The 22,481-nt window shown below is 38.3% G+C and overlaps 1 non-coding gene and 1 pseudogene across 1 annotated transcript; one reads left to right on the top strand and one right to left on the bottom strand.

Moving 5' to 3' along the window:
* The first annotated feature begins 6,444 nt into the window (after positions 1 to 6,444).
* On the top strand, positions 6,445 to 6,551 carry LOC132310751 (small nucleolar RNA R71). The gene has a single exon (XR_009482696.1). It is a non-coding gene; the product is annotated as a small nucleolar RNA R71 (small nucleolar RNA).
* Positions 6,552 to 15,778: 9,227 nt separating this feature from the next.
* Positions 15,779 to 15,876, bottom strand: LOC132310775 (small nucleolar RNA R71; annotated as a pseudogene).
* Positions 15,877 to 22,481: the final 6,605 nt, after the last annotated feature.

Below are 22,481 nucleotides of genomic sequence, written 5' to 3'. Positions count from 1 at the left end.
GGCATCAAATATGTTGCTATCTTAGCCAACTAAAGAATTAATCACATCCTTACCCTCAAACTAGCACACAAATTTAGTACCGATCATCAAAACAAAGAGTGGACCTCTTATTGAAGCTTTATTGTTCTAGGTGCACTTATTCTTTTCACTCGATTATTTTTTTTATTTTTTATTTTTTTGAATCGGATTAAAGATGGAAGCATGGTGCAATGTGTTGATCTATTAAGCTTTCTAGCGATCCATCAGGTCGAGTGTTAGGTCAATAACTCCCAAACCAAACGGCTTTAGGGCATTAGGTGCTCAAACACCCCTACGGACTTACAAGCTTTAATCAACTAGGCTACAAATTAAGACAACCTCCATCTAATCATTTCACACTTCTCACCTTTTGGGAGAAGTCCTCACTTTTTATTGCTTTTGCAACATTTTTATTTATTATTTTTTATTTTAGTTCAATTATTAACCTAGAGTTGGGCCCTCCACATTTTGGTACGAGAAGTTCAGTGCTTGATTAGGCTAGAATTCGGCTACTTAGTGAAAAGGGATTGTTATCCACCTTTATCAAGAATGAAAACTTTCAATGCACTACTAGTCTAATTGGGATATAATCAATTCAATAATCAACAAAGTATGTACCCCACAAATGAATGCTAGTGTGCGTCTGTGCTGGTGTAGAATCTTAAAGTGAATCTCAAAATAATCACAAAATCAAGATGATGTGGACCACAAGTGTAAGCAAGATATCAATTTTTTGAAAATTTTACTCATAAATGGCATCCACAAGGCATACAAGGAGTATTGGACTCTTAAGTCAAGTAGTTTTTAAATTTTAAGTAGTATAGTCCTTAAAAGATCAAAATCATAGCTAGTCATGGACCAATCATAGAAAATCCCTCCAATACACAAGTCATGCTCAAAATTTTGAATTTAAAAACAAACACTGCAAAGCACCATTACCCTTGAACTTAAATGGCACAGTGTCCTCAATGTGCAAAGAGAACAAAATGAAAGAGTATACTAGTGCAATTAAGACAAATAATGGTTGGGATTGAAGTATCCAAAGTGGGTGGCATAGCCCCCCCAAACTTGGGATTAATTGTGGTCCTGAAATTTGGCACTCGGATAAACTCATCAATAATGAAAGGGATAATAACAGTGCAAAGTGGTCATGCAAATGTAAATGGGATAGCAATTGAAAATTAGAGAGAGGTAAAAGGTTGGTCCTGAAAATTTGGGCAGTACTCTCTCCCACTAAGGTCACTGAGATACACCTGATGGAGTCAAACAGATAGATATAAGAATATGAAAATAAGACATCCATAAGGAAAGCATATAGAAATTAAAAATAAATTATAGTACATCCAGTATCAAAGCCGACAGACAAGGCTGCAAAAATAATATAAAAGTATCAAAAGTATGCAGATATCATAGATATATGAGATGACAGGAGAAAAATGATAGAGAGATCAGGAAGAAGAGTTAGGACAAGCAGGTCACACTCTGCGGATGTCTCTGGATAGATCTCTGAATGTGGTCACGACATCAATACGAAGGGTAGCAATATCAGCTCTAATGGAGACAACATCTTCCCAGAGAGAGACCGTGTCGGCGCAAATGGATACTACAGCATCCTCCAAAGCCTGGAGTCGCTCTCCAAAATTGGGTGGCTGTGCTGTAGCCTTAGGTGTAGCTGGATTAGAAGAATGATAATCCTGAGCCTGCTCCTCATCATGAATAGGTGACCCAACTGGAGAGTGCTTCTCTGTGTCTTCGGCAGGCTGCTCCTAATCGATGTCCATATGTACGGCAGCGGGATCGACTAGTATATCATCCGCTACCGGGCCTGCTGCAACTGTTGCCTCGGCCTCAAGGTCCTCTGCCGCCTCTACTGCATTATCCTGTAATCTCGCAATAATAGCATTGTAGCTCTTATCCCAGTCCTTCTTCTTGAAAGAAGAGGATCCTCTCTCAGGGCACTCTTGTCGATGGAAAGGGTAGTGCTGGTCTAGCAAGATCTGGGTGATAAGGTGGCCAAATGGGAGAAACTTAGCCCTTTTGGGCCGTTCCTTCCTAATGTGATCATCATAGAACTTCCTCATCACGCTCTAGATGAGCGCAGGGATAGACAGCCAATGCCCTGTATAAAAAGCGTATTGAGCTATCAAGTAGTCGCCTCTCTGCTGAATCTTATGGCCGGCCATGAAGACGTTGCGGAACAAAACTGAGTCAAAGAACCATAAGTCATCTGGCAAATAGGTGCGGGTGGCGAAGGTCTCGCCATTGGCATAATGTCCTGTAAGGAAAACGGCTATATCTGCATATGAAGGCCGGTATAGCCTGGGATATGTCTCCTGTAGCTCTAGAGGGCAGTCATGTGGACAATGGCATGATCTGGATAATGTGTTCACAGTGATAAAAATCGGATGGCCATCAATGAAGGTCCTCAGCTCCGCCGTGTTACGTAGGGCAGGCCGAAGGTTCTGGAAAAACATCCGTACTAGCCTCGGGTACACCGGGTATGTGATAGGGGCGAGAATGGCTGCAAGGCCCTCTGTAGTATATCATCATATGCTGATCGGGTAAGTACCGATCGGGAAAAGAAGTCTGTGTCGAAGACTGACTCATGCGCCACTGGAAGGCGTGAGTATCTACGCAATGGATGGTTTAACTCCTGGTCTGGCTGAGCTGGCTGTGGTAGTGGAGGTGGTGGATGCTCAGCCTCAGCTGAGTGAGAAGGAGATGCGCCCGCATCAGAGTATAATTTGCTGTCAGAATAGGGAGACTGTATGGGCTCCGCTGGCTTCTCCTGTAGGAGGTCCTAGGCATGAGATAGACCTGCCTCGTCGTCTAAACTCGGCCTGCCCCTGCAGTGATAGTGTCCATGGGCTACAGTCTTAACCCTAGCCACGGCCTGTAAAATAATTGGAAACTTACAAATGAAGTCAATGCCGATATAAAGAATTAAAGCACAAAATAGAATCATGTATGTCAAGTAAGATAGATAAAATAGATAAATAACATGAATCTATGAAAGTGACAGGATGTGAACATACTAAGCAGTATAAGTGTAAAATGCATCTAATGTGGAAAATCACAGGCATTGGGCATGAATGAGATAGCATGGAATGTGTATATGCAATCTATGAAGTTTGATTGATCACAAAAAATGTGAGATCGATCTCACTAGATTGATCTGAGAAATAGGTTCGATCGATCGAACTGTGCGTAGAACATGAGCAATCACAGATCTGTAACATGGATGGCACGGGGCCTTCACGAATAAAGTCGTGGGCCCATCAACACAACATAGCATCAATCCTAATCACTTAATGAGGCCCATACTCCCAAAATTCAAAACAAATCTCAACCATATATACAATCATATATACACATATATACATATATAAACAAAAAGCTTTAAACTTTCAGATATTGCAATAAACATCATTAAAACATCATGGATCTGACATGGAAAACATGTATAAAGCAAATCGAAGCTTGAAATACAAGATGAGATTCAGATCTTACCCAAATCGAAAGATGAGATGAAGATCCGAGAGGGGAGAGAGAGATTTGGGATGAGATGAAGCTCGCCGGAGATGGGGAAGAGTGGGTGCAACGGCGATGAGAGGGATAGGGCTTTGAGAGGGTTAGATCGATCTTTGAAATCGATCTTCAAACACTCAGGTTCATTTTTTTAGAAACTTCCCTAAACCAGTTTGATCAATCGAATTGAAACCTCAGTTCAATCGAACTGAAATGATGTTTCCTCAAAAAAAAAATTTTTTTTTTTTTAGAAAATAAAAAAAAAAAAAAAACGACAATAAAAATATTTTTTTTTTTGAATTTTTGAAAATTAAGAAATTAAAACAAAGTCAAAGATAGTGAGATGAACAACAGAGATCGATCTGAACAAAATGTTCGATCGATCTAACAGAGAGCTGAAATATACAGGTTTTTGGGTTTAAAATTTTTCTAAGTGTTAGAACTCAAGATCGATCGAACTTGAAGTTTGGATCGATCTAAGTACTTATGATCGATCTGAGAATAAATTGAATCGATGGGATAGAGGGGTGATTTGGATGCAGGTTGAATGTAGGTCAAAAATTTTCTAAGTGTTAGATGCAGGTTGAAGTTCGATCGATCGAATACTCCTTGCAGATCGATCGAACTTATGTAAAATGCTTAATTTCAACATAAAAATACATGCAGTCCTAATCATAGTTCCTAGCAATGCATATGAACCAAAAACAAGAATCTAGACTTCGCAAGAAATGAAATTAAAGATAGAAATCAAACATCTTATAGTGCATCCGCTTCTCAATGGGGTGATAAGTGCTTGAACTCCACCCAACAAATGGTTCTTTAAGGAACTTGTTAGATTAAGCTCAAAAGATGTTTTTGGTCCTTCGTCAATGCAATCTTTGGGTTTCCACACCCTTTCAAAACAAGATTTTGAAACAACTTCCTTTGGTTTGAAGGTTGAAGATGGACTTTTTGAAACTTTGGTCTCACATAAAAACTCAATTCCTTCACTTTTAAGGTCATGACATTTCTCTATAACATTAATCTCTTCATGCTTGTCAAATGAGTTGGGGGTTGGATTAAAAATATTCAACTTTACCTTCATTTGGCCAAATGAGATCTTCATTATTCCCATCCTACAATTAATGTTGGCATTCGCGGTTGCCAAGAAAGGACGGCCAAGGATAACAGGAATTTGGCTATTAGGATTTAGGACCGGTTCCGTGTCAATAACAATGAAATCAATGGGAAAGAAGAATTTATCAATTTTAATCAAGACATTCTCAATGAAACCCCTAGGCTTTTTGATTGATCGGTCGGCAAGTTGCAAAACTACCGACGTCGGTTTTAAGTCCCCCAAGCCTAATTTGATGTATACTGAATATGGAAGAAGATTAACACTTGCTCCTAGGTTAAGAAGAGCTCGATTAATGATATGATCACCAATGATGCATGAAGTGGTAGGTGAATCGGGGTCCTTAAACTTTGGAAGAGTGTTATGCTGTAAAATTGAGCTCACTTGCTCGGTTAAGACCACTTTTCTAGGTGCTTAGCTTTTGTTCTTCCTCTTTTGGGTGCACAAGTCTTTCAAGAATTTTGCATAAGTCAGAATTTGCTTGATTGCATCCAAAAGTGGAAGATTGACTTTCACTTGCCTAAACACGTCCATGATTTCATTTACTTTGGCCTTTTGCTTGTCATTTGAAATGTATCTTTTTAAGGCATCCGGAAATGGAGCTTTTGGTTCAAAAACCTTTCTAGAATTTTTCTTTGAAGTCTCTTCAACACAAGAAGTTTTCAAATCATTTTGCAAATCTTTCTTTTCAAAATCACTTTTCATAAATTTCTCATTTATATAGTCATGCACATGCAATGAAGGAGGAATATGATATGAAATGGAACGGATGTCAACTTGTGGTTGCACCGATTCACCTCTTCATTGGACATACCCACTTGGTTGTCCACAATCTTTCCACTTCTCAAGGTAGTCACCGCATTGACATGCTCTATTATGTGACCTCCAATGAGGAATGAGTCTCCACAACACATTGTTGCTTTTGTGGGGCATTCAAAGGCATTTTTCCTTTCTCTCTTGCATTTAAAGTGCTAGCTATTTTCCCTACTTGGGTTTCTAGCTTTGCAATAGATTGAGAGTGAGAATGAAGTAATTGTGTGTTTGCATCTAAAGTGCCCAAAGCGGTCAAAACTTTTTCTTCAAAAGCGGGACTTTTAACATTTCTTTGGGAATATGATGGTTGATTAAGGAAATGAGAATTAGAGAATTGGTTTCCTTATGATTGGTATGATGATCTAAAACCTTGAGAACCTTGGCCTTGTAGTGGAGGTGGAATGTATTTCCCTTGAAAACTACCTTGGGAAGGGTTTGAGCCCTCCCCTTCGTTTTTCCAAGAGAAATTCAGGTGATTCCTCCAACTAGGATTGTAGTGATTGCTATAAGGATTGTTCCTTTGATTCACAAATGTTGCATGTACTTGTTCATGATACTCACTTTGCACATGTCCATAGGGATAGTTAGAAGTAGAATGTAAAACACTTGAACAAGTCATACATGTCTCATTAGATGCATGATGAGAATGGTTAGGGAAAGAAGAAACTTGATTCGCTGAGTTTTGGTTGATCAAAAATTAATCAAACCTTTAAGATAATGATTTCATTTCGGTGGCAATTTTATTGGAGTTGTCGACTTGATGTAAGCCAACACTCTTTTTACCATTAGAATTTCTACCATTCTTCAAAGATAAAGTACGATGTAAAGAATTTTCACCCATGCTCTCATAAAGACACCACACGTCATCCTTATGCCTATCAATGTAAGAGCCACCCATGGAAGCATCAACCATGCCCTTGTAATTTTTTGGTAAGCTCTTAAAGAAATATTGAACTAATTGCCAATTAGGTATGTCATGATGTGGACACTTCCTAACCAATTCATTAAAGTGTTCCCATGCCTCATGAAATGTTTCTCCATCCCCATGTGAAAATTCCCTAATTAAAGTTCTAATGGCATTGGTCTTAGAAACCGGATAGTACTTCTTCAAGAACTCTTGTTGCATTTCCGCCCAAGAAGTTATTGAAAAAGGCCTAAGATTGTTAAACCAATATTTTGCCTTGTCTTTAAGAGTGAATGGAAAAAGTTTAAGCCTTAAGACCTCTTTCGGCATGTTCGTGTATTTTACAGTGGAACATACTTCAAGAAACCCATCCAAATGCTTGTAAGGATCTTCACTTGGAAGTCAATGATAGTTAGGAAGCATTTGAATGGTTTATGGCTTGATTTCATAGTGTTGTGCTCTAAATGGTGGCAATTGAATGCATGTGGGTGCATTATATTCATTAGGCACATAGCGATCTCTTAAAGCAAGGGAAGGATTAGCAATTGGAAGTGCAACATGGGCACCTTGATTGCCTTGAATGATGGGAGGTGGTGGGGCATAGATTGGCCTTGGCATTGCCAATGGAACTTGGCATTGTTGTTGTGGTGGATGAACAAATGGCCTTGGCATGCCTAATGGAACTTGCATGTTATCATAATGCACATTGGGGTGGAGGATGCCTTGTTGGTCTATGTGACCAAAGTCCTTTACATAGTCCTCATTGTGTCCTTCCATTGATGAAATGGATTGACTAGAACTACCTCTTCCCCTAGGGTTTCAAACAATGGATTCAAGATAAAAATTTAAAGGGACAATAATAGGTCTCAATGATCTACGACTATGCATGCACAATGCAACACAACAAGCAATAACAACAAACACTTTACCTTCACAACAAATTAACAATCAACAACCATCCTCCACATACAATGTTCTCATACTCCCATGCTTTAGCAATAATATGCAAGAAAAGTAAATTGCCTCCACGTGGACCGACGATTTAATTAAGGGTTTGAGTAAGAGAAAGCTCATAAAGGTCCTTTAGCACTTCAACTCCAAAATTTTAGCTTTTAGCTTAGCAATTTTTAGCATTTTTCCTTGCTTACTTAGCTCTTTTGCATGGAATAGTCCTTTGCTCACCTTCTTAGCCCAATGTTCCTTGTCAAACAAGAACACACACAATAAGTAACAAAATTGAAAACAAAGTAAAGACACGATCAAAAGAGTACTAATTCCTAATTGATTCCACAAATACGACGTTGCCAATCAATCAATCCCCAGAAACGGCACCAAAAAATTGGTGGTTTGTGTTCGTGTCGTCGCTAAACCCAAAAAGTTTATGCAATGTGGCCAAATTTTACATTTAGAAATTGCCACTACTACCTTTCACTAAAAATATAGTTAGGGTGAGTAGCGATCGTCCTAAGGGATTGAGGGTCATACTAGGTTGAGGAATCAAAATTAGGGTTAGTAGATCGAGTGATCAAAGTAGTGGTTGGTTTGTTGAATTAAACTAGATGTAATTTAAATTAAAGTAAACAATAATGCAATAGAAAGAATAAAAGAAAGAGAGATCTTGGGGTTTAGAGATTACCACTAAGCATAGCTTTTCTACACCTTTAATGAATAATTAATGAGGGGAAGAACATGTATTGCAACAAAGTGTATGTGTGTGGTTGTTCTAACAAGCATGGATGACAAATTAAGCATATATTGCCTAAGCAACATGGTGAATAGCACAACATATCAAATTAAATCATTAATCCTTTCTTTAAGCTCACAACCAAACACATCACAGGGTTAGAGATATATATTACTTGCTTTCATAAGTATGGAACATCAACAACAAGCATGGATTGTCTTCCCATTTAACAACTACACTACAACTAAGCTAATAACATGAAATTAAACTAATTAAACTAAGGGAGAGTTACAATCTATCAAGAAATGAGTATGAACCATCAACTAAACCACAAGAACATGACATTAAGCACTATATCTTGACAATCTCTAGATCTATACTATCAATACACAAAGACATGTATCAATAACACAAGAAATAGAGACCAACACATGAACATCTATTCTAGCATACATAGACATATGGATAAAATGAAATGATCAATTGGAAGCATTAAACCACATAAATCATTGAATAAACAAGATCTATATATATAAAAGTGTTAAGACATGAATCACAATACAAATCCCCTCAAAAATACATAAATCAAGAAGTAGAAAGCATGCTTAGGGCTAACTCTAGCCCCAAGAGGATGTCTAGCCACTCATGGATGATATCCTCCAACCCTCAAGGGCAAGCCCCATGGAAGAAATCTACTCCTTGGTTGATGAAGAGTCTCCAATGGTGTCTCTGGCCTCCTCCTCTCCTTTGCTTCCTCACTAAGAGTTCTCTAACAATCCTCCCTCTAGATGAATCTACAAGGTATGATATCATATATGTAAAAAGTAATTCTTATCCTTATATAGGTAGGTCAAATGACACCCCAAATGAGCTGGGGTCGTACAGCAAATATTCCCCAATGATTGGATAAAGGATAACTTTTTGTGAGCTGGAAATTTACCTTTTTCGCATTGGAGGAAGTTCGATCGATCGAACCTTGGACTTGGATCGATCGAACATGGCTGAGATCTATCGAACTTAGGCTGGATCGATCCATGATGGTGGCACTTTTTTGGATAAAAACAAATCTGAGATATTTTGAAGATATTTTTGAGAAAAGGACAAAAGTGGTTGGTAGGGTGGTACAACTGGATAAGATCAATCATTTGGATAAGGATAAGATGGTTCGATCGATCAGAGAAGGAAGTTGGATCGATCAAACTTTTGAGATCTTTGAACAGGGATAAACATGGCTTAGATCCATCTTGAAGTGCTGAGATCGATGAAAGTTGGATCGATCGAACTATTCTTAAGATCGATCAAAGTTGTTGAAATTCCACCCTTTGCTTCCTTTTGTTCTACTTTGTTCCTTTCTTTGACTCATCCCATAATTGCTTCATTTATGATCTAATTTGGCTAAGTTAGCTTATTTTGGGGATAAGTACCTGAAAATGGAAATAACATGAAATCAATACAAAACGGTAAAATAAGATAGATAAAGGTTCTGGAATACCTAAGCTTAAGGGGTTTAAATACGCACTTTTCAGCGCTCATCAACCACCCACTTTGGATACTTCTGTCCCAGCCATTTCTTGCCATAGCCGCACTGGTATACTCTTTCCTTTGTTCTCTTTGCACATTAAGGACACTGTGCCATTTAAGTTTGGGGGTAATGGGTGTTGTTATAGTATTTGCTTTCAATTCAAAATTTTGAGCATGACTTGTGTATTTGAGGGATTTTTATGATTGGTCCATGACTAGTTATGATTTTGATCTTTTGAGGACTATATTCCTTAGAGTTTAAAAATTGCTTGACTTGAGAGTCCAATACTCCTTGTATCTTGTGGATGCCATTTAGGAGTAAATTTTTCAAAAGATTGATATCTTGCTTGCACTTGTGGTCCACATCATCCTGATTTTGTGATTGTTTTGAGATTCACTCTAGTATTCTACACTAGCACAAACGTACACTAGCATTCATTTGTGGGGTACATACTTTGTTGACTATTGAATTGGTTATATCCCAATTGGGCTAGTAGTGCATTGAAAACTTTCATATTGATAAAAGTGGATAACAAACCCTTTTCATTGAGTAGCCGGGATTCTAGACTCATTAAGCATTGAATTGCTCACTCCGAAAGGTGGAGAGCCCAAACTCTAAGTTAATAACTTGATATAAAAAAAAATTAAATTAAATTAAAAAAAAAAGGAAAGAAAAAGAAAAGTTGCAGAAGCTATAAAAAAGTGAGGACTTCTCACAAAAGGTGAGAAGTGGGAAATGATTAGAGGGAGGTTGTTTTGATTTGTAACCTAGTTAATTTGAGCTTGTAAGTCCTTAGGGGTGTTTGAACACCTAGTGCCCTAAAGCCGTCTAGTTTGGGAGTCATTGACCTAACGCCGGACCTCATGGATCACTAGAAAGCTTAATAAATCAACACGTTGCACTATACTTCCATCTTTGATCCTTAGGATTAGGAAAAAAAAAAATCAAGTGAAAAGAATAAGCGCACCTAGATAAATAAAGCTTTAATAAAAGGTCCACTCTTTGTCTTGATGATCGGTGCTAGATTTGTGTACTAGTTTGAGGGTAAGGATGTGATCATTTCTTTAGTTGGCTTAGATAACAACATATTTGATCCGGTCCACTCAAAAAGGATTCTAGAGTTGTTTGGATTTGCATGATCATTTTCTTGATGTGTGGAGAACCATACTTGTTTGCTTGATGTTGAAATTTTGGGAGATTGCTTGGAAATGTTTGAAAAATTGCATACTTGAGGTAGTTTTCTCCTAACGCTTGTTTGCAATATTGCTGTCTCTTTTGTAATAACGAGCTTAATGTTTGTGGGTATCATTTCTGGAAACCCTCACAAGACTTCACTCGTCCACTAGGGGTAACCTAGGGGTTTAAAAGACTTGTTGCATATGCTAAATGCAATCGTGTTCCCTACGAAGTGGCGTTTTCCATTTATTGCTTTCTAGTTCATAGTTGTATAGTTGTTCATTTCATTCATTTACCTTGTAGTTCATTGCTAAGGACTAGCAGCATTTAAGTTTAGGAGTGTGATGAGCCCTGAAAAGTGCGCATTTAAACCCCTTGAGCTTGAGCATTCTAGGACCTTTATCTATCTTATTTCCCCCTTTTAGACTAATTTCGTGTTATTGCCCTTTTCAGGTACTTATCCCAAAAATAAGTCAATTCAGCCAAATAAGAGCATTAAAGAAGTTAACTCAAGCTAAATGAAAGAAATGAGCAAAGTGGGAGCAAAATAAAGCAAAGTATGGAAATTCAGCATGTTCGATCGATCTCATCATTTCTTCAATCGATTGAAAGTTCATCGATCTAAACAATTCAAGATGGATCTAAGCCCTTATCCTTATCCAAAAGAATCCAACAAGTTCGATCAATCCAACATTTTCCAGATCAATTGAAATGATTTGATCTTATCTACACCTACCACCCACTTACCACTTTTGTCTTCTTCCCAAACATATTTAAGAAATTTGTCTTTATTCAAAAAGGCGCCGCCAAGGATAATCGATCTCTGCAGCATTCGATGGATTTCAGCCAAGCTTGATTGATCTCAACACAGTTCGATCTATCGAACTTTCTCAAGTCCGAAAAAAAATAGATTACAGCTCATTAAAAGTTGGCTCATGATGCAATCATTAGAGGGACCTTGGTGTACGAGCCCAGACCATTGGTGTGACATTTTGACCTACTATATAAGGATTGAGAGCTACTTTTGGAGCAGAGTTGTTATTCATAACTTGTATTTTCTTATCTTGGAAAGGAAGCTAGAGATTAGAGAGCTTTCACACATTTTGGGAGTTCTTCCATTCTTCCAGGGTTTCCGTCAAGAAGGAGGTCATTCCTACCATAGAGATAGCCTTTGAGGGTTGGATGACTACTTCAATGAGTGGCTAGACATCTACTTGGGGCTAGAGTAGCCCCTAAGTTTGCTTCTTAGACTTAGTTCTTTGTATATTTTTGGGAATTTATTTGTAACAATGTTTTGATCTTTGATTTATATATATATCTTGTGGTTTCTACTTGATGTGTATGGATTAATACTTTTAATTGATTATCTACTTCTAACCATATGTCAATGTATGCTAGAATGGATGATTCATGTGTTTTTATCTAGATTTAGTGGAATTTATGCATGTCTATGTGTATGGATGAAGTTAATCTAGAGATGGTCAAAACATAGAGCTTAATTGAACACTCTTGCAATTTATTTAATGGTTCACACTTGTTTCTTGATGGATTGTACAACAACTTTAGCTTACTTAGTTAAATTTCATGTCTTTAGTGCAGATATAGTGTAGTTGCTTTAAATTCACAAATAAGTGGACAATCTACTCTTGTTCCTTGGTGTTCTATACTTATGAATGTATTAGGCATATGTTTCTAGATAGTTGTGTGTGCATAAATTGTGGTTTCATTGAATGAATTTTGGTCTCATTTGATAGGTTGAGCTTTCTATTTGATTTGGCTTGACAATCTATGCTTATTTTCCATCCATGCCTTATTTCAATTAATGTCACACACACACACACACACAAGTTACAAGCCAATGTCCCCATTAATATACAATTGCTAGTAGCTAGTGAAGTCAAGCTTAGTGGTGAGCTCTAGTACCCTAAGTGCTCCTCTCTATATCTTTCTCTACTTTATTAATCATTGAATTTTGTTTACTTTAATTTGATTTACGTAATAGCTTAATCAATCAATCCAACCAATCTTTGAACACTCGACCTACTGATGAGTGCTGAAAAGTACGCATTTAAACTCGTTAAGCTTAGGTATTCTAGAACATTTATTTATCTTATTTTGCCACTTTAGATTGATTTTGTATTATTTTCATTTTCAGGTACTTATCCCCAAAATAAGCTAACTCAGCTAAATAAGAGCTTAATTGAAGTAATCTTGAGATGAATCAAAGAAAAGAGCAAAGTGGGAGCAAAAGGAAGCAAGTGGTGGAAATTCAGCAAGATTCGATCTATCTCAGAAAATATTCGATCGATCAAAAATTCATCGATCTCAGCATTTCAAGATGGATCCAAGGTCTTTTGCCCTTATCCAAAGATCTCACAAAGTTCGATCGATCCAACTTTCTTCCCATCGATTGAAAAGATTCCATCTTATCCACTTGTACCACCCTACCTACCACATTCGTCTTTTTTCCAAAAATATCTTCAAAATATCTCAGATTTGTTTTAATCCAAAAAGGCACTGCCATAGAGGATCAATTCAGCTTAAATTCGATAGATCTCAGCCATGTTCGATCGATCTCACCACAAGTTCGATCAATCAAACTTCCCAAATCCCGAGAAAATCCAATTTCCAGCTCATTAAAAGTTGTCTCATATCCAATCATTGGAAGGAATATTCGTGTACGAGCCCAACTCATTTGGGGTGACATTGTAACCTACCTATATAAGGAATATGAGCCACTTTTTGAAGATACACTTGAGAGTAGATTGAGACGCAATTTTTCATATTCTTAGGGAGGAAGAAAAGAAAGAAGGAGGCTAGATACACAAGCTTGGAGTTCTTCCATTAACCAAGAAGATGAGCAATCTCTACCATAGAGTTAGCCCTTGAGGGTTGGAGGACACCATCCATGAGTGGCTAGACATCCTCTTGGGGCTAGAGTTATCCCTAAGCATGCTTTCTACATCTTGATTTATGTATTTTTGAGGGGATTTGTATTGTGATACATGTTTTGACACTTATATATATAGAGATCTTGTTTATTCAATGATTTGTGTGTTTTAATGCTTCCAATTGATCATTTCATTCTATCCATATGTCTATGTATGCTAGAATAGATGTTCATGTGTTTATCTCTATTTCTTGTGTTATTGATGCATATCTATGTGTATTAATGCTATAGATCTAGAGATTGTCAAGACATAGTGCTTAATGGAATGTTCTTGTGGTTTATTTGATCGTTCATACTCATTTCTTGATGGATTGTGCCTCTCCCTTAATTTAATTAGTTTATTTTCTTGTCATTAGCTTAATTGTAGTGTAGTTGTAGTTTAGGTGTTAGCATATATCTCTAACCTTATTATGTGTTTGGATTGTGAGCTTAAAGAAAGGATTAATGGCTTAGTTTGATATATTGTGCTATCCACCATGTTGCTTAGACAATATATGCTTAATTTTTCATCCATGCTTGTTAAAACAACCACACACACATACACTATGTTTCAATACATGTATTCCCCCTTATTAATCATTCATTAAGGGTGTAGAAAAGCTATGCTTAGTGGTGATCTCTAAATCCTAAGATCTCTCTCTTATTTTCTCTCCATTATATTTAATTGCCTACTTTAGTTTAAATTGCATCTTAGTGTAATTCAACCACCACCCAATCTTTTGATCACTCGACCTACTAACCCTAATCTCGATTCCACAACCTAATATGACCCACCAATCCCTTAGGACGACCCTACTTGCCCTAACTATATTTTTAGTGAAAGGTAGCAGTGGCAATTTCAGAATGTAAAACTTGGCCACATTCATCATAGCTCTACACCATTATCTTTTGGTACACAAACTTTGGGTTTGGGACGGTACAACTGCAAGTTTTTGGCGCCATTGCCGATGGTTGATTGAAGGCAATGACGTATTTGTGCAATCAATTCAGAATGAGTACTCTTTTGATCATGCCTTTACTTTGTTTTCATTTTGGTCACTTATTGTGTTGGTTCTTATTTGACTAGGTGCATTGAAAAGAAGGTGAGCAAAAGAGCATTTCAAGCAAGGAGCTAAGCAAAAGCAAGGAAAAAGCTGAAATCTAAAAAATTTGCAAGGCTAAAATTGAAAATTGAATTGAAGTGCTAAAGGACCCTTTGTGAGCTCTTTCTTAACTCAATCTCTAGTTAAATCGTCGGCCCGCGTGGAGGCTTGTATTTCAATTCTTAGATAAATTGTGAGCCCACGTGGAGGCAATTTACTTTTCTTTGCATATTGTTGATAGCATAGGAGTATGGGATCAGTGCATGTAGAGGAAATTTGTTGATTATTGATTTGTTGCGAAGGTGAAGTGTTTGTTCATTACTTATTGCTTATTGTGTTTTGTTGTGCATGCATGGTCGCAGATCATTGAAACCACGTGGAATGACATAATGAAATCCATGTGGAGGACCTTGGTCACATAGACCAACAAGGTATCCTCCACCCCAATGTGCATCATGATAACATGCAAGTACGATTAGGCATGTCGAGGCCATTCCTTTACGCACCACAACAATAAGGCCAAGTTCCACTGGGAATGCCAAGACCAATCTATGCTCCACCACCTCTCATCATTCAAGGCAATCAAGGTGCCCATGTTGCACCTCCATTTGCTAACCCTCCCCTTGCTTTAGGAGATCACTATGTGCCTAATGAATACAATGCACCCGCATGCATTCAAATGCCACCATTTAGAGCACACCACTATGAGATCAAACCATAAACCATTCAAATGCTTCCTAACTATCATGGACTTCCAAGTGAAGAACCTTACAAGCATTTGGATGAGTTTCTTGAAGTATGTTCCACCGTGAGATACACGGATAAGCCGGAAAACGTCGTAAGGCTTAAACTTTTTCCATTCACCCTTAAATAGAAGGCAAAATATTGGTTTAGCAATCTTAGGCCTTTTTCAATAAATTTTTGGGTAGAAATGCAACAAGAGTTCTTGAAAAAGTACTATCTGGTTTCTAAGACCAATGCTATGAGAACCTCAATTCAAGAGTTTTCACACGGGGATGGGGAAACGTTCCATGAGGCATGGGAAAGATTCAATGAATTTCTTAGGAGTGTCCACATCATGACATGCCCAAATGGCAATTAGTTCAATATTTCTTTGAGAGCTTATCGGGCAATTATAATGGCATGGTCGATGCTTCCATGGGGGGCTCTTATATTGATAGGCATGAGGATGATGTGTGGCGTCTTTATAAGAGCATGAGTGAAAATTCCTTGCGTCAAACTTTATCTTCCAAGAATGGCAGGAATTCAAGTGGAAAGAAGAGTGTTGGCATACATCAACACTCTTCCTTGAAATAGCCGCCGAGATGAAATCCTTATCTCAAAGGTTTGATCAATTCTTGATCAACCAAAACTCGGCAAATCAAGTATCTTTCGTCCCTAACCATTCTCATCATGCATCCAATGAGACATGTATGACTTATTCAAGTGTTTTACATTATACTTCCAATTGTCCCCATGGACATGTACAAAATGAGCATCATGAACAAATCAATGCAGCTTTTGTTAATCAAGGGAACAATCCTTATGGCAATCATTATAATCCTAGTTGGAGGAATCACTTAAATTTCTCTTGGAGAAACCAATGGGAAAGCTCAAACCCTCCCAAAGGTGGTTTCCAAGGGAAATATGTTCCATCTCCAATGCAAAGTTAAGGTTCCCAAGGTTTTAGATCATCATTTCAATCACAAGGAAATCAATTTGCTAATTCTAGTTTTCCTAATCAACCATCATATTCTCAAGGAAATGCTAGGAGTCCTGCTTTTGAAGCGAAAGTTTTGACCGCTTTAGGCACTCTAGAGGCGAACACTCAATTGTTTCATTCTCATTCTCAATCCATTGCTAAGCTAGAAACCCAAATAGGGCAAATAGCTAGTACTTTAAATGCTAGAGAGAAAGGGAAAATACATTTGAATGGCCCACAAAAGCAACAAGGTGTTATGAAGACTCATTCCTCATCGGAAGGTCACACAATAGAGCATGTCAATGCGGTGACTACCTTAAGAAGTAGGAATATTATGGACAACCAAGTGGGTATGTCCAATGAAGAGAGTGAACCGGTGCAACCATAAGTTGACACTCGTCCATTTCATATCCTATTCCTTATTCATTACATATGCATGATCTTTCAATTGAGAATATCTTGAAAAGTGATTTTGAACAGAAAAATTTGCAACATGATTTCAAAACTTCTTGTGTTGAAGAGACTTCAAAGAAAATGTCTAAAAAGGTTTTTGAGCTAAGAGCTCCATTCCCGGATGCCTTAAAAGGATCCATTTCAATTGATAAGCAAAAGGCCAAAACAAATGAAATTATAGATGTGTTTAGGCAAGTGAAAGTCAATCTTCCACTTTTAGAGGCAATCAAGCAAATTCCGGCTTATGCCAAGTTTCTGAAAGACTTATGCACCCAAAAAAAGAAGAACAAAATCCAAACATGTAGGAAAGTGGTCTTAACCGAGCAAGTAAGCTCAATTTTATAGCATAACACTCTTCCGAAGTTTAAGGACCCCGGTTCACCTACCACTTTATGCATCATTGGAGATAATATCGTTAATCGGGCTCTTATTGACTTAGGAGCAAGTGTTAATCTTGCTCCATACTCGGTATATGTCAAATTAGGCTTAGGAGACTTGAAACCGACATCGGTGGTTTTGCAACTTACCAACTGATCCATCAAAAAGCCTAGGGGTATCATTGAGGACATATTGATTAAGATTGATAAATTTTTCTTCCCCATTGATTTCATTGTCATTGACTTGGAACCGGTCCCAAATCCTAAGAGCCAAATTCCCGTTATCCTTGGCCGTCCTTTTTTGGCAACCGTGAATGCCAACATTAATTGTAGGATAGGGATAATGAAGATCTCATTTGGCCACATGAAAATGAAGTTAAATATCTTCAATCCAACCCCCAATTTATTTGACAAGCATGAAGAAGTGAATGTTGTAGAGAAATATCATAACCTTGATTATGAAGTAATAGAGTCTTTGTGTGAAACCAAAATTTCAAAAAGTCCATCTTCAACCCTGAATTCTAAGAAAGTTGTTTCAAAATCTTGTTTTGAAAGGGCATGGAAGCCCAAAGATCATTGTAACTAAAGACCAAAAATTTCTTTTGAGCTTAATCCAACAAGTTCTCTAGGGAACCATTTGTTGGGTGGAGTTCAAAGCACTTATCACCCCATCAAGGAGGGAATGCACTACAAAAAGTTTGACCCGGGCTAAAAGAGCCCAACGTCTTGCTAGAGACGTTAAAGACTAGTACATTTCGTAGGGTGTTACAACCCTATTCCTCCCTCATTTCTATTTTAAATTTCATTTCTTGCGAAGTTTAAATATTTGCTTTAGGTTCATATACATTGCTAAGAACTGTGATTAGGATTGCATGCACTTTCATGTAGAAAATGAGCATTTTGCATAAGTTTGTTCGATCTCCAAGCAGGTTCGATCAATCGAACTCCATACCTGCATCCACCTACATCCAATCACCTCTCTGTCCCATCGTTCGAACTTGTTCCTAGATCGATCTTTAGTTCTTCGATCAATCCAACTTCATCTTGGATCGATCTGTAGTCTCAACACTTAGAAAATTTTTAAACTTGCATCCAACTTGCATCAAAAGGCTCTCTATCCCATCGATCAAACATGTCTGTAGGTTTTTACTTGTTCAATCGATCGGAGTCATTCTTCGATCAATCTTGGCGAGATCGATATCTGTTATTTGATTTACTGTTTTAAGTTTGTTTTGTTTTGAATTTTAAATTTAAAATAATAAATATTTTATTTTGTTTATTCAAAAAATAATAAAAAATAAATAAATATAATAAAAAATAATAAAAATAAATAAATAAATAAAATAAAATAAAAAATATTTTCAAAACAATTTGTCTTTTAGTGAGAGAGATCGATCACAGTTCGATCGATCTAAGATTTCAGTTCGATCGATTGAACTGGTAACAGAATGTTTTTAAAAATCAAATCTACGGTTGTTAGATCGATACCACAGATCGATCTAACACCCTCTCCTTCGTCCCTCACCGCTGCAACTTACTTCTCCATCTCCGGCGAACTCTCCGACGACTCTATCTCACCTCGAATCTCTCTCCCTCATCTAGGATCTCAAATCTCATCTTCATCTCATCTCATCTCTCAGTTTGAGGTAAGATCCGAAACCATCTCTTTGATTTCAAGCTCTAATTTCATGAATCCATGCTTTAAATGTTAGATCTAAGGTGTTTTGAAGATGAATCTTGCCATTGATGAAGCTTAAAGCTTTGTATATATGTGTATATATATGTATATATAGGTTTTGTATTTATTTGATTTTAATTTCGATTTTGGGGGTCACGAGGCATGGAAAGTGACCAAATATGTTGATTTATTGTGTAGTGGGGCCCACAAGCTTGTTTGTGAGGCCCCCGTGCCATCCACGTCACAGATCTGTGACTTTTCGAGTTTCACCTCACATTTCGATCGATCGAACTTTTTCTCCGATCGATCGAATTTGAATCGATCTCACTTATTCTCGATCGATCAAATTTGAATCGATCTCACATTTTTGTGATCGATCAAACTTCATAGATATGCATCACACATTTCACACAACATCTCTTATGTTTTATGCTATCGCATATATGCCCAATGCCTGTGTTTTCCACATTGGATGCATTCTATACTTATGCTGTCTAGCATGCTTCACATCATGTCTCTTATTCCTTATCAATTGCATAGATTCATGTTTCATATCTACTTTATCTATCCTATTTGACATACATGATTCTATAAATTATGCTTTAATTCTTTATACTGGCACTGACTTCCTTTTTGCAAGTTTTCCTTTTATTTTGCAGGCTATGGCTAGGGTCAAGACTGTTGCTCGCGGACATTATCACCGTAGGGCCAGGTGGAGATTGGACGACGAGGCAGGTCCATCTCACGCCCAGGACCCCATTTATGAGTCCGAGCCAGAGCCCTCTTATATTCAGGAGGAGCCAGCAGAGCCCACTCTACCTTAGTCTCCATCTGATAGGAGACTACAGTCTTCAGCAGAGGCATCTTCTCCATAGGCTGACACTAAGGCTGAGCACATACCATCTCCATCACCACCACCAGCTCAGCCAGCCCAGGCATTAGACCGGCCATTGCTGAGATATTCACGCCTTTGAGTGGCGCATGAGTCTGTCTTTGACATAGACTACTTCTCCCGGTCTGTCATTACTAGAGCCACATATGACGATATAGACCAGAGGGGCATTTTAGCCATACTAGCCCCTGTCACATACCCAGTGTACCCGAGGTTGGTCCGGATGTTCTTCCAGAACCTCCGACCAGCCCCGAGTAACCTGGCAGAGTTGCAAACTACCATTGACGGCCACCCTATCAGTATCACGGTGGACACTCTTTCCAGATCCTGTCGTTGTCTACACGACTGCCCTTCAGATCTCTAGGATACCTATCCTACTCTATGGAGGCCCACATATGCAGACATGGCCGTTGCACTCACAGGTCACTATGCCGGTGGTGAGACTTTCATTACCCAGACTTATCTGCCAAACGATCTGTGGTTCTTCTATTATTTTTATGGCCGGCCACAAGATATAGAGGTGCGACGACTATCTTACAGCTTTATACGCCTTCTATACAGGGCACTGGCTGTCCATTCCTGCGCTCATCTGGAGCGTTATAATGAAGCTGTATGTTGACCATATCAGCAAGGCCAAGCCCAAAAGGATACGCCTTCTATACAGGGCACTGGCTGTCCATTCCTACGCTCATCTGGAGCGTTATGATGAAGCTGTATGTTGACCATATCAGCAAGGCCAAGCCCAAAAGGGCTAAGTATCTCCCATTCGACCATCTCATCACACAAATTCTGAGAGACCAGCGCTATCCCTTCAAGCCACGGGAGCGTACTAAGTCCGGGCCTTGCATATTCCAGAAGAAGGATTGGGATAAGAGCTACAAGGCTCTTATCAAGAGTCTACAGGATGACACTATTGGGGCAGCTGGGGAGCTAGAGAGAGAGGAGTTGGAGCAAGCAGCGGCAGCGGTAGCAGCAGAGCAGGAGGCGGACGATGTACCAGTCGATCTGGCTGCCATGCATATGGATATTGACTTAGAGCAGCCTGTAGAGGATCCAGAGCATCACTCTCCAGTTGGGTCGCCCATTCATGATGAGGAACAGGCTCAGGATCATTATTCTAACACTCTAGCGGTGCCTGAGGCTCCAGCATAGACACCCGACTTTGGAGAGCGCATCCAGGCTTTGGAGGATGCCGTAGTCTCTATCCGAGTAGACACTGTCTCTATCCGAGCTGACATTACTTCACTCCATACAGATGTCATGGTTACGTTGCGAGACCTATCCAGGGACATACGTGGATCACGCCCTGCCCGTCTTTCCTCCTCCACTTGATCTTTCATTTCTTCTTATTCCTCTTATATATCTGCGATATCTGCATATTTTTGATACTGTTATATTATTTTTGCGGCCAATCTATTGGCCTTGATATCTCACTGGGTGTACTGTACTTTATTATATTTTTCTATTTTACTTATGATCTTTTGGATGTCATATTCTTCTATTGATATATCTATCTGTGACTGACTCCATCAGGTGTATCCCAGTGACTTCAGTGAGAGAGAATACTACCCAAAATTTTCAAGACCACCCTTATACCTCTCTCTATTTTCAGTTGGTTTCCCATTTACACTTGCATGCCCACTGTGCACTGTTATTATCCCTTTTGTTATCTGATGAGTTTTATACAAGTGTCAAATTTTTAGGACCACAGTTAATCCCAAGTTTGGGGGGGCTATGCCACCTACTTTGGATACTTATGTTCCAACTATTCTTTGTTATAGTTGCACTAGTATACTCTTTCCTTTTGTTCTCTTTGCACATTGAGGACACTGTGCCATTTAAGTTTGGGGGTAATAGTGTGATTTGCAGTGTTTGTTTTAAATTCAAAATTTTGAGCATGACTTGTGCATTTGAGGGATTTTCTATGATTGGTTCATAACTAGCTATGATTTTGATCTTTTGAGGACTATATTGCTTAAAATTTAAACATTACTTGACTTGAGAGTCCAATACTCCTTGTATGCCTTGTGGATGCCATTTAGGGGTAAATTTTTTGAAAGATTGATATCATGCCAACACTTGTGGTTCACATCATCCTGATTTTGTGATTGTTTTGAGATTCACTCTAGTATTCTACACAAGTACAGGCACACACTAGTATTCATTTGTGGGGTACATGCTTTGTCGATTATTGAATTGGTTATATCCTAATTGAGCTAGTAGTGCATTAAAAACTTTCATTCTTGAAAAAGGTGAATAACAAACCCTTTTCATTGAGTAGTCGGGATTCTAGCCTCATCAAGCACTGAACTTCTCGGGCCAAAAGGTGGAGGGCCCAAACTCTAGGTTAATAAATGAACTTGCCTGAAAAAAAAAAAAAAAAAAAAAAAAGTGAGGACTACCCCGAAAAAGATGAGAAGTGGGAAATGATTAGATGGAGGTTGTTTTGATTTGTAGCCTAGTTGATTTGAGCTTGTAAGTCCTTAGGGGTGTTTGAACACCTAATGCCCTAAAGCCGTCTGGTTTAGGAGTCATTGATCTAACGCTCGACCTCATGGATCGCTAGAAAGTTTAATAGATCAACACAC

Source organism: Cornus florida, unplaced genomic scaffold (genome assembly GCF_030987335.1).
Source record: "Cornus florida cultivar Cherokee Brave unplaced genomic scaffold, ASM3098733v1 CherokeeBrave_3.0.0_Hap2_Chr05, whole genome shotgun sequence".
NCBI lineage: Eukaryota > Viridiplantae > Streptophyta > Magnoliopsida > Cornales > Cornaceae > Cornus > Cornus florida.
This window is presented reverse-complemented; position numbering and strand designations above follow the sequence as displayed.